At 39.9% G+C, this 11,994-nt stretch overlaps 1 long non-coding RNA gene across 3 annotated transcripts; it reads right to left on the reverse strand.

Moving 5' to 3' along the window:
• Positions 1-1,195: 1,195 nt before the first annotated feature.
• LOC149912011 (uncharacterized) lies at positions 1,196-7,492 on the reverse strand. 3 transcript variants are annotated; one of them, XR_016462502.1, is made up of 3 exons: positions 7,186-7,492; positions 6,694-6,813; positions 1,196-1,513 (listed from the first exon to the last, which is right to left on the reverse strand). It is a non-coding gene; the product is annotated as an uncharacterized LOC149912011 (long non-coding RNA). The 3 variants fall into 3 exon arrangements; XR_016462500.1 differs by having other exon boundaries at positions 1,196-1,817; XR_016462501.1 differs by lacking the exon at positions 1,196-1,513 and adding an exon at positions 4,375-4,424.
• Positions 7,493-11,994: the final 4,502 nt, after the last annotated feature.

An 11,994-nucleotide genomic window follows, 5' to 3' on the forward strand; every position in this document is an offset into this window, starting at 1 on the left:
GTGGTTAACAAAAATAGTAGTTTCAGCTTAGTATTTTTCATGCTAAATCAGGTTCAAAACTAGAAGAATAAAAGTTTTTTTGTAAGAAACATAAACATCCATGTTGATTTCATAAGTGAAACTGATTCTGTTTTTGAAGAGCGGAAGAAATTTAAATAATTCATCTGAAAGCAAAGTTCACTTCTGTTTCTATATTCTCAGAAGTGAATCATCAGATTAAACTAGCATGCCACAGTTTAGTGGTAAACCTCTAACACTACCAAATCTACATATGTAGATTTTGCTTTAATGTCACAGGCAACAGAATGTAATCAACTAACAAACAAAACAAGCAAACAGAAAATTCACATCCAAATAAACCAGAAAGAGGAGTTTATAGACACTCTACAGAACTGTTAGCTGTGCTATGCTTTTCAAAAGCTGGAATTTGTCCTACAGACATCTCAGAAGTTGCACATCTGTCCAAGAAGAATCATTGCACTTTATTTCTACTGTACATGTTTATCTTATATCTTATTCTTCATTACTGTTATGTACTATGCAAAATACATAAAGAAAAAAAGCGGTAATCAAACTATACATACTGTGAGCAGGGCTTTGTGAAGGCTGCAGTACTGTACAGAAGAAAGCCTTGAACAGATCTATCTCAAATTCAGGGTAATAATACATTTATTTCCTACCCACATTGCTCATGTAATCCACCAACTATTTTAGGAACGCCTAGATTCTTAAAAATACAGAAATTAAAGTGATTTCCTGATCAACCCTTACAGAAAGACACAAGTTTAAACATGAAAGCAACTATGAATGCTTTGGAGAGAAAAAAATAGAATGTAATGTTAATAATCCCTGTAATGTTAATAAGCTAAATAACAGTTTCAAAGTTTAGTATCTTGATGCTTTACGGAGCTCCCATAAAATGGCTCTGAGCCTTCCCTTTCTAATGATTTTGCACACCCACGCAACTTGCTCTGTGGGGATGGAAGATAACAGGATTTAGATCCTTGACACACTGCAATTGATTTAACAATAAATATTGTCCATCCTAGTTTTGGGTTACTATAAGATGAAAGCAAAAATGTATATACTGATCTACTGGTTTTCTTTTAAAAAACATTCATCTGATGCTGAAGGCTAATTCTGTAAAGCTGAAACTTAAATCCCAGCAGAAACAGGTTCCCAGATATTAAAAACAAACAAACAAACAAAAAAAAAAAAATCATAAAAGTATGTATAATGAAATCTTTAGGCATGTGACAAACTTTGTTTTATATATTATATGATTTCAGAACATCTGTCACACACACTCACAAACTTTCCTTAGAAGGAGAAGCAGAAGTTTAGATGATGATAAAGTTATGTTCTTACCACATTAGACGGTTCCAATTTCTTCCTTCTAGCAAGGTCAGTGATATTATTGCCATTGTAGTTGATGCTCTCCATACAGCCTTTGAAATTTTTTTCTGCTGTTAGAATTTGGCTTCCCAGAAAAAGGCATGCCTCCAAAGGTTATCTTTGAATGTATCAGAAAATGGAAGACAGTTACTGGAGGACAAGGGCTTAGAATTTTTGCTTACTAGAAAAAGAAAGTATCAAACAAGTACTGGAAAAGTAGGAAAAGGTTAAGTTTCAAGGACATTTCCATCAGAAAGAATGGAAATGAAGAAAGAACGGAGCCCCCAGGCTGGTTGTTGAGTGAGAATTACTGCTTACCCAGCATCCGTTTGCTTCATCAAATGTCCCCCATCTGCTCACAGAAACCTCTCTAAGATGCTTTTCTGAAGAATATTTGGCAGCATATTTCCCAGGGCTGATGCCTAGAGGAGAGGGTTACATGGAGACTTGCTGTCTATCTTGATGGCAAACCCCTCCTAAGTAGGAATCCAGAGCTGGTGACTCACTTTGTAGTCTTGTATAGGCCTGGGGCAAGACAACATTATGGCAGTGGGGAGATATTCATGGTCAGGCTGGACAGGCCTCTGAGGTCTCTGACCTCTGTGGGTGTCCCTGTTCATTACTGGGGAACTGGACTCAATGGTCTGTAAGAGTCCCTTCCAACTCAAAAAAAAATTCTATGATTCTATGATTCTATGAATATTCCTGGTTTTATTACAAGTACAAATACTGATAAAGCCTACATTCAAATTGTTTATTCCTTGCTTTTGGAGAAGCTAAAACACTAGCACTAAGAGTTTTAATCAACGTAGATAATAGCTTGTCAGTTGTTATGCACAGTGGTACGTGCACCCAGTTTGAAATTTCAGTGCCATTAATGTTTTTAATTTTTTAAGTGATATGACACAGTACATGCAATCAACAATAATGAACATACCATGGTTCAGGACCCCTGATCTCTCAGCTAGTAATTTAAAATATTTTCACGTGTAGAGACAAGACAAGTATTATGTCCTAAATGGAGTCTAGGTCCCCAGCACTATTTCTCTCTCTATTTGATCCCTAAAAACAACTGTTTTCTTGCCAAAGATTTTGCATCGTTAAATCTCCTTTCTGAAACAATGAATATTGTGTAGTTGCAGGCCACTTTTTCAAACCTGTGGACATTCCCTTTGCTTCTACTTCTTTAAGCAACCTGCAGTTGCAATACACTTTTGCAGTACAGTCTTGAACCTCTTTATTCCTTGTTTTTCAGTCACCATGGGCTGTGTCTGTGCTGTCTTTGTAACCAGGACCAGGGAATGACCTCTTTTCTCCCAGTCAGTTTTCTCAACACATCTACTGGTGTGGATGAAGCAAGCAAAGGCAACAAGAAAAGCAAATACAATTATACTAGCAAGCAGGAGTATCATTTATTATAGATGATAATCACATGTTGGTTTGTCACTAGGTGTGTTTAATCAACAACTTTCTTTTTGAAATAAGAGTGAAGATAAAAGAAAAGTTCAAATAGGATTCCTACATGTCTCGTTTTCATCAAAGATTAGATCTGCTACAACACGATGAACTGAGGATAATATAATGTAACGTCCAAACACTTTTTTTCAAGTAATGTTAACACTGAATGAAAGGTATACAGGCTTCAATGAAATTAGGCAGTTGAGGCCTAGTTGAATGCTATTTGTTGTTGAATGGTATTTGTGACAGTGTTGAAAGAAATGGCTGATGTTATTGTAAAGTTACTGTCTGTCATCTATGAAAAACGGTGTTCTGCACAGGTCTGTGAGTGTTAGAAATGGGCTTTCTTGAAGAGCTGTCTTTATGGAAAAGGAGGCATTGCTTGCAAACTGGTAAATTGGGGAAAAAAAAAAAAAAGTAACATTTCTGATTTCCAATTTAGTTATTAGAAAATCCCCATCATCTCTCTTTATATTATATGAATACTCCATGGTGTCCTTGGGATGACAAGATGCCTGTACTGCTATTTAGATATGCACAAATACAACAAATCCATGGGCAGATCTTTCCCCTACTGCATTTTTTTAATGTATTTCTTTATTGCTAAACTAAAAGGAAAATAATAGTAGAAAAAATTCAATCACCTTAATCAGCACATGCAAGTCTTAAAAATCTTTTTCTTGCTCTGTAATACTGAAAAGACCTGATGGGAAATGTTACCTTCCAAATTTTGCTCTGTGTATATGCATTTCCTATTTAAACCCTCACTCAGCAAGAGAAGGAAAAACACTTCTCAGTTTCAGTGTAAGTGCCCCATGGAATTTTCTACAGGAAAAATATCACTTTAGATCTGTCAGACAATAACATTTTATTACCTCAAGGATGTTATCTGAACCTGAGGTCTAATATCTAAATGAACTGCAGTTCAGATTATTTGAGATTTAGCAGAAAGACAGAGGGATGGAAAGTTTCATAGAAAGATTCTATGGGGAGAAGTCTCATTCATTTATTGTGGATAAATATGATGAAAAGGTATTCATATACCAAGTTTTAATAACTGTATGGTTAACAGGAGGAACAGTAGACAGCTTTGAGCAGTAGCTGACATACAGAACAGGAGAGTTGGAAGAGTAATATTTCCAAGAAGATTAATTTAATTTAAAGGCAGAATGTTTTTTGGCTATTGGAAAGTTCTCTGTTGTGTTGAGCAAAAGGATAGATATACTGGCTGAAAATAAACCTGTAAAAGTGAGGTAATGCATTTACTAAAACAACAATAATTGCTATATCAGGATGGATCATATATTAAAGGCAATAAAACTCTGATTAATAGCTGTCAGGTTATTTCTTTATTTTCTCAAATATTTATTTGAGCGCAACATACTATAAATACTTTAAAGAAAATGTTTATCTTATATTTGTACATGATTGCACTCAGTAATACATGGAAGAGCAGCCACTGAAGTGGGAGGATCATAAGCCCAATGTATGTGAAGAGAGAGAGCAATAAATTTGATTCTTCTCAGCATTTTTCTGTTACAGGTTTTGAGAAACTTGTTAGATTTTAGTACCTGCAAATGTAAATGAAACCAACATAAAATACCATACATAACCTTATTACTTTAAATAACATAGAAAATATGGATTGGAAGACTCGTGTGCATGTTCTTTTTTTCTGTCTTAGACCTGAATAAAGCTGTAAAGAAGAAATTAATGCTCTAGTAAGTCACTGTCAACTCTTGCAAGTCCATTTGGGAGAAAATTTGACACTCCATTTTTTTTTTCTTGTTGTCCTTCTATCTCCTACTCTCCTTTCTGTGTATGTTTATTATTTGCCTCATTTCTGTGAAAACAAATCAGGCTCCATTAATAAAAGCAAAAACTGTTTAAGGCCATCCATCTTACTCTTTCTCCTCAAAGGTTTGCTGCCACTTGTTCTATCACAGAGGACTGCAAAACTTTTTTGCTCCACATTGTTACCCTCTAAAGATAAAATGAATAAATTGCTGAAGAAGATGTTGAAAGACTCTTAATGGTGCATTTATGATCATAACATACGTATTTGTGAGACCTAAGGATTTTTATTCATTCTATTTTTGTTCAATGTAAAATCAAGATTAACTTCTTAGATTTTCTGGACATCCTCGTTGTATAAATTTAATTTTTTACTCCTTTTCCTTGTACAACTTCTGAAATCTGACAGTAAGAACATTTTTATTTTTGTCTCAAACCTCTTTTTTATTCTTTGTCCATCTATTTTTTTTTTCCCCCTATGATGCTTCTTATAACTTTACCAATTACTTTGTGTTCCATTTCATTACGTTATTTATTTTTGCTTTTTCTTTAGGGCAGGATATGTCTACTGCTATGCATCTGCACAGTTCCTACAATGGAGCTTTGATCCTGGTTGGATTGCTTAAGTGCCATTAACATAAACGTGGTTAACAAAAATAGTAGTTTCAGCTTAGTATTTTTCATGCTAAATCAGGTTCAAAACTAGAAGAATAAAAGTTTTTTTGTAAGAAACATAAACATCCATGTTGATTTCATAAGTGAAACTGATTCTGTTTTTGAAGAGCGGAAGAAATTTAAATAATTCATCTGAAAGCAAAGTTCACTTCTGTTTCTATATTCTCAGAAGTGAATCATCAGATTAAACTAGCATGCCACAGTTTAGTGGTAAACCTCTAACACTACCAAATCTACATATGTAGATTTTGCTTTAATGTCACAGGCAACAGAATGTAATCAACTAACAAACAAAACAAGCAAACAGAAAATTCACATCCAAATAAACCAGAAAGAGGAGTTTATAGACACTCTACAGAACTGTTAGCTGTGCTATGCTTTTCAAAAGCTGGAATTTGTCCTACAGACATCTCAGAAGTTGCACATCTGTCCAAGAAGAATCATTGCACTTTATTTCTACTGTACATGTTTATCTTATATCTTATTCTTCATTACTGTTATGTACTATGCAAAATACATAAAGAAAAAAAGCGGTAATCAAACTATACATACTGTGAGCAGGGCTTTGTGAAGGCTGCAGTACTGTACAGAAGAAAGCCTTGAACAGATCTATCTCAAATTCAGGGTAATAATACATTTATTTCCTACCCACATTGCTCATGTAATCCACCAACTATTTTAGGAACGCCTAGATTCTTAAAAATACAGAAATTAAAGTGATTTCCTGATCAACCCTTACAGAAAGACACAAGTTTAAACATGAAAGCAACTATGAATGCTTTGGAGAGAAAAAAATAGAATGTAATGTTAATAATCCCTGTAATGTTAATAAGCTAACACCATGGGAGTGCTACAGATATCTAGGGGATATATGTATATAAGCTGCTCATTCAGTTTACGTGTTTGTCTTTTTCTTGGATGAGAAATAGTTGCTGTTTATTATTTCCTTAAATGCAACACAAGCATTTACTCATAATATCCAATCTGAGAACACCGTTCTTGTACCTGCTTATGAAAATCATAGATACAGAAATCAAAAGAAACTGTTTCAATCTGCTTGCATTTAAGGAAATAGGAAGTCTCTTTCCACCCTTGCGCATATTTAAGACTGTTTTCTGACAAACTGCTAGCTAAAGGCTTCAGTCTTTCTTTTTGTGCTTACTCCCTCAATGGAATAGCTGAGCTTTTGTAACTGTCCCTACTTTGAAGTTTTCTAGTGGATCCAGGTTGGTTTAAGTATCCTCTATTCCTCACTTCTGTCTTTTCTACCATTTTCTTCAAAAAGGAGCATGTGAAGAACATAAATTTCTATTCTGTTAAGAGTCTTCTCCTGCAGTTAGCTGGTTAGTAAATAATACTTTGCTCACTCACCTCACTCAACCTGCTGGCCACATTCTTTTTAATGCATCCCAGGATACCATTGGCCTTCTTGACCACAAGGCCACATTGCTGGTTTGTGGTCACCCTGCTGTCTACAGGGACACCCAGGCCCTGTTTGTAAGAGAATGTGATTGACTTCACTTCTTCCAGCAAAAAAAGAGAAGCAGGTCTAAGACATCTGTTTATCTCCAATTTAAACAACTTAATTTAGGTAGAATTATGTGTTTTACAGCTATTCACGTTGCTGCGAAAAGAAGCGCGGCTATACAAATAAGAAATCGCGCGGCTCTGCCCTCGCAACTCCCCCCGCCCCGCGCACGGAGGCGGCCCCCAGCCGCAGCCCCCAGCCGCAGCCCCCAGCCGCTCCCCCCCTCGCGCAGCGCCACTCCGAGGTGCCGCCTGCCGCAGCGACGGCGGCGGGGAGCCCTCGCGCCCAGAGGCGGCCTTCCCGGGGTCTGCCCTCTCCGCCCCCCTCCCACCTACCTGAGGGCAGCCGGCATCCGTCCGCGCAGCGGCGCACAGCCGGTGGCACCGCGCGCACAGCCTGCCTGCCTGCCTGCCTGCCGCCCTCCCTCGGACGAGGGTCCCCTTAGACGAAAGCACAGCCCCAGCCCGGCCGCTACCGCGAGGGACCGCGCCCGCGGCCGGAGCCCGGGGGCCGCGAGGAGGGAGGGCTGAGCGCCCGGTGACAGGTGAGGACGGCCCCCGCGCCGCTCCCTACCTCGCGCCGCTCTCCTCGCAGCCGGCGGCTCGCTTACCCTCGACCGCCGCCGCCCCCTCGCTCCGTTCCCCCGCCCTAACGCGGAGTTCAACGCGACCCCGCTAGCCGCGAGGCCCCGCCCCCCGCCCCGCACTGACGGCTCTCTCCGCCAATAGCGAAGAAGACGGCCGTCCTCGAGCTCCGCCCTCACCTCCTTCGACCAATAGGAGCTATCCGTGGTGCTGCCCCTCCGCCTTCCCGGCAGGCTCGGTTGGCTCGCAGCTGCCGAGCAACGGGCGCGGGGCTGCGGGTGGGGCCGCTGAGGGCGGTGGCCGGGCCCCCGCTGCGGGCCGGGGTTGGTGCCGCGGGATTGTGCCCGGGGCTTCTCGTTCGGGAGCTTTCGCCTCATAGATGGACGTTTTTTGTTCCCCTCCCCTTTTTCCCTCTTGGCTCAGCCATCAGGAGGATGGAAATATCTCCCGCACTCTCAAAGCTGTAATCTCGGCTTGCAGAAATGATAACTGGTATGTGAAGATGTTTCTAATTTTTTTGTTTCTTCACTTGTTTGTGAACCTAGGGTAGGGAGAAAGAACTGAAGTAACCTGCAGTGAGATTCTATCACTTTTGTAACTCCTTAAGCATAGTCAAGAATGTATGTTTGTGAACTACTTTATTAAGATAGTCCTGGTGGAGTATACTTTATATCACTGGGAGTCCAGGATTTTCTGAACAGTTCTTAAATCAGAGTCTATTACTTACAGGGCCTGCCTTACAGCATAAGATCACATGGCAGTGCCTTCTGCTTTCAGTATTTTACCAGTGCTGTGGTACAACTGGGTCTGGTTAATACCTGTTCAGATACAAGACAGAGTAAGGAAAATGTGTTTATTATTTCAGATCAGCCCTTTTGTACAAGCTTGTTATTATCTTCAAGAGAACAGATTGATGCTTTTGTTTTCTGTAGCAGAAACGTTACGTATAGAAGAAAACAGCACTTCCAAAGAGCATTGCTTTTCTGAGGACTCTATGGATTCTGCACTTAATTCAGTAAATCTGTCAAGCCCAGCCCGTCAAAATTCCACTGAATATCGTACTTCGGGGAGTGCAGCATATTACAGGAATTCCTTTCAGCCAGTGACTGCTACCTCAAATTCAGCCCCGATCCTGCGCCGGCTGTCATTGAGCTCTGCTGGGAACAGCAGTTACTATGAAGTCAGTAGGAATCGAATACAGAGGAGGATTGAAGGTATGCCTGAACTTTCCAAAGTATGTAACAGCTTTTATGAACATGCAAAGTCCGTGAGTTATGAACAAAACAAAAGCATCAATCTGTTCAAAACGATGTTCAAAACGATGGGCTTTGTAGCTTTGTTATTTAATTCCTTGCTATGTTCTCTTGAAGATAATAACAAGCTCCAAGCCTGTTAACAAGTCTCCTGTGAGACAAGACTTACTGAAGAATAGTCATTCTCAAGTAATCACTGGTCCTTTACTACATTAAAAAATTTCCAGTAAAATGTCTAATAGACAAGTTTGAGACAGTCTTCCATAAATCATCTCAGCTGTATATGTTAAATATTATGAGCAGGATGTGGACATAAGGTTTGATTTTTTTTTTTCATTGTCTGATATTAGCATTAACACATATGCAATCTCAGTCAAGCATTTTCATTATCTTTCTTAATGGTTATCTTCTGAGAATTTGTTTAGGAGTGCATTATGTTTCTATTTTTTATAAATATAAAAAGAATTTTTTAACATAAAAAAGCCTCTCATGTTAACTAGCAAATGTTTAATTTGTTCTACACAGTAGAGGGAGTCTCTAACTTCATATGCAAGAGGACAATTATCATCTGTAGATCTCCATATGTTCGGAGACAATAGCCATCACAAAAAACTGAAGAGACTACATGCAGAGCTGCAGAAGGCTGTAAATCCTAGACTCACATGCACACTAACACAATACAGTCTGATCACAATGCTGCAACTACGAGTCGTTAAACATCAGTGGGAACACCACTCCATTCTCTCATCATTGTATGTTCTCAGCTCCACTTGCACTAGGCCAACATCTAGCCTGAGGAAGAAGTTGGAAGCCTGATGCAAAAATCTGCATGAAACAAATGCTGCTTTGGCAAGAGAGTTAAGAGCTGGAAAATATAGCTAACAGGTTCACAGAAGTGTAAACTCCACATTACCATCTTGAAAATTACTCTATGAAAGTTATAAAACATATGCTAGTGGAGCAGCATATTCTTGGGGGTAACTGGTACAATCTGTGAAACAAGTTCCTAGAATATGGTCTTTATTACTCTTCTTATATGACAACTTCCAATAATTTCTTGGGAAAATTCCAGAATTAAATAAAGGAAGAGTATTTTCCACAAACAAACAAACAACAGCAACAAAAAACACACAGAGAGCTTTTTAAGCACGTTTAACTTGTTCTATTAGCAATTACGTTCTCTCTCCTGAAGTCTGTATAAAACTGGAGTTTAGTGAAGAACTTGAGGTGTATTTCACAGTTATGATCTTCAGGCAACATTATCCCAAAGTGGAACAAAGACACCCAGAGAACCGGTTCCCTACTTAGTGAATTCAGTAAAGCAAGACATGCAATCCACCATAACATCTTCTATTAAACACAACACTTGTGGCAAAAAGAAGCTTTTAAGTCCACAAGCCCTTCTCTTTCAAGTACACAATCCTCAAGACAATAATGATAAACTTTCTAGTTTGATCTGTATCAAAAAAGCAAAGCAGTGGCTACTGAGGTTTTTGGAGAAAGCAAACTTTTATTTGTCGGCTTGAAGTAGCTGCAGCAACTTGCTAAAAGGAAAGCAATAGCCAGCTTTCTCACAGATACATCACCTTCCCCCCCCCACATCAGACCTCTTCTCCCAGAAATACCAGGACTCTGCTGAATATTTCCCATTTCCTCCGGAACATACAGCATTACACTCCGCAAGAGGACAGTTTCTTTCAGAAATGTGGCATTTTATCACAGATACACCATTTTTATGCCCAGTAGAGCTCCTTTTCTCCCAGAAATAGCACTGCTCTTAGGAAGAGCTCCCATTTTCTAACCAAAATGCTGCTTTACACTCCTCAAGATCACACTTACCCCCATCAAGATGGCAGTGTCACAGAAATACCAGCTTCTGCCCCCAAAATGGGACTTTGGCTCTCCAAAACAAGACATTTTCTCCCAGAAATACCAGGACTCTTAGAAATACCTCACGTTTCATCTCAAGAATACTGCTTTCCACTCCTCAAGATCACACTGACTCCCATCACAATGGCCTTTTCTCCCACATACACCAGCTTTCTCCCAAATACACGACATTTTCTCCCACATACACCCGTTTTCTCCCAAAGATGGGACATATTCTCCCAGAAATGCCAGCTTATTCTTTAAAAAACGGCCTTTTTTCCCCAAAATACCAGCTTTCTCACAAACACCTGTCATTTTCCAACCAAGTCTGCTACTATCTCCCAGAAACAGCCGGTTTCCGAGAAATACCTGACGTTTGCTCTCCCAAATGCTACTTGACACTCCTCCAGAGGACATTGTCTCCCCTATTTACCACGTTGTCTCCCCAAGAGACCACTTGGCACACCAAAAAGACCACCGTTGCTCTCCAGTACAAGTTCTTCTTTCCCACCGGTTCCCACTTTTCTCCCCCAGCTATGTCATTTCCTCCCAGAAATGCCACTTTTCCCTTGGAAATTTCACCTTCTCTTCCAAAAAGAGGAGATTTGCTCCCAGAAATACCCCTTCTCTTACAACTGCCACACGCTTTCTCCCCAAAAAGCCTCCATGACAATGCCAAATGGGACACTTGCAGCCAAGAAGAGGACACCTTCTCTCAGAAAGACCACTTTTCTCCCCAAGAGAGGAGATTTTCTCCCAATTGGATGACATTTGCTGTAAGAAAGACCCGTTTTCTTCCCTCAAGAGGACATTGTCTTTCCCACTGAGGACATTTTCTCCCAGAAGTGCCGCTACTCTGTGAAACACCTCCATTTCCTCCCAAATCTACTCCATGACACGCCTCAGGATGACACTTACTCCCCGATTTGGGGCATTTTCTCCCAGAAATACCACTTCTCTCCCAAAGGGATGGCCTTTTCCCTCTCTAGCATCTGTTTCCTCACCAATACCTGGCATTTTCTCCCAGAAACACCAGCTTTCTCACAGATACATCACCTTCCCCCCCCCACATCAGACCTCTTCTCCCAGAAATACCAGGACTCTGCTGAATATTTCCCATTTCCTCCGGAACATACAGCATTACACTCCGCAAGAGGACAGTTTCTTTCAGAAATGTGCCATTTTATCACAGATACACCATTTTTATGCCCAGTAGAGCTCCTTTTCTCCCAGAAATAGCACTGCTCTTAGGAAGAGCTCCCATTTTCTAACCAAAATGCTGCTTTACACTCCTCAAGATCACACTTACCCCCATCAAGATGGCAGTGTCACAGAAATACCAGCTTCTGCCCCCAAAATGGGACTTTGGCTCTCCAAAACAAGACATTTTCTCCCAGAAATACCAGGACTCTTAGAAATACCTCACGTTTCATCTCAA

The sequence above is a fragment of the Phasianus colchicus genome, unplaced genomic scaffold (genome assembly GCF_987193195.1).
Source record: "Phasianus colchicus unplaced genomic scaffold, bPhaCol1.hap1.1 HAP1_SCAFFOLD_45, whole genome shotgun sequence".
Classification (NCBI taxonomy): Eukaryota; Metazoa; Chordata; class Aves; order Galliformes; family Phasianidae; genus Phasianus; species Phasianus colchicus.